This window comes from Helobdella robusta (assembly GCF_000326865.2).
Source record: "Helobdella robusta unplaced genomic scaffold HELROscaffold_42, whole genome shotgun sequence".
Lineage (NCBI taxonomy): Eukaryota > Metazoa > Annelida > Clitellata > Rhynchobdellida > Glossiphoniidae > Helobdella > Helobdella robusta.
Genome location: NW_008704981.1, coordinates 329,026 through 330,797, shown reverse-complemented (window position 1 = coordinate 330,797; position 1,772 = coordinate 329,026).

Genomic DNA, 1,772 nt, shown 5'->3' with positions numbered 1-1,772 from the left:
AAGAAGCAATTCATTTATTTTATTCATTTGTTTGATCATCCATTCATTCATTCATGCATTGAATGATTGATGAAAATGAAAAGTTTAAAAATGGGCCGCTTATAAATTTATTTCCTTACATAAAAACTTTTGTGAAAATTTCCCTCATTTTTAAAAACATCATAATTTTTCGATCTTTTAAAAATTAGTTTAGCCCTTTAAAATTTTACTATCTTACTCTGAGATTATTTAAATTTAAACTTTAATTTAAATCAAAAATAGTAAATTTTGATAGTGATGATGACAGATGTTCTCAACTGGTTTTCAAATTCTTCAAATTTCACAAATCGAAATTATATAACAGTTGCGTTCGTTTTCAAAGATTTTTTACAAAAAAAATTTGAAAACTTCAGACTTTGATTTATTTCTGGGCCAATGAGTTTAAAAACTTTTAAACGTTTGATGGAGATTTCCCGCTAAAAATTTTCCCGCCAAATTTTACGTGACAAATTTCAGTTGACAAGTTTAAAAGCTATAATCTTTTTTATCTTCACTCCTTCAAATCTTTTCCTTAAATAAACTTTTTAAGAGTCATTTTTAAAATTTTTTCATTCATATAGCGCAGATGTTATGTATATTAATATTTTATCTACCTATTCATGTGTGTGTGTGTGTGTGAGTGTTTTTGACTGTTTGTGTGTGTATGTATGTGTAGTTGTATATACGTGTAAGTGTCTGTTTATTTGTGTGTGTAGTTATGTGTGTGTGTGATTGTGTGTGTGCGTGTGTGTGTGTGATTGTGTGGTATTGCATAAACACGCCAACTAACCGATTTAATTTTTAAATAAGTATCGGTTTCTATAAGGATGGGAAAAAATTTTCAGAAATTGTACACAAACATACAAAACATAAAAGCATCCATACTTTCGCTCGTACATACATTGACACATGCAAACATGCACACATACATACATACACATATACACATACAAAATTGCATGCAAACAATACAAACATACAAAATGAAAAGTTTAAAAGTGGACCGCTACTAAAAAATTCCAAAAAGTACCTTCTTGGTCGTAATGATGCCAGTGACGGGGTCGAGATTGAATAACGATACTCGTTCCGATACAAAACGATACCGGATATCCGGCTGCCACAATGATAATGATGATAGCGATGATGATTGTAATGATGATGAAGATAATGATGATGATTGTAATGATACTGATGATGATCGTTGCGATATTAAAAATGAGGACGATAGTGGTGATGGTTGTGAGGATGATGATGATGATGATGGTTGTAATGATACTGATGATGATCGTTGCGATATTGAAGATGATGACGATGGTGATGATGATGGTAATGATGATGATGATGATGATTGTGATGACGCTGACGAAGAAGATTCTGATGATCGTTGGGATATTGAAGATGAATGTGACGATGATGATAATGATTGTGATGATGATGATGACGAGCTTGGTGGTGATAGTGATACTGATCGTGATGATGGTGACAGTGACGCGGAATGAGATAATAACAACGATGATGATGATGATGATGATGATGATGATGATGATGATCGTGAAAATCGTTTTATAATTCGATCGGGCGATAATGATAATAGTCGAGATAATGATGATGATGGTGATAATGGCGATGGTGATGATAGCGATGATGTTTTTCTTGCTGATGATAATGATGACGATGATGAGAAAGATGATGACGACGACAATGATGGTGATGATGGAAACTTTATTAGACGTATATCATTCGCAGTTGATAAA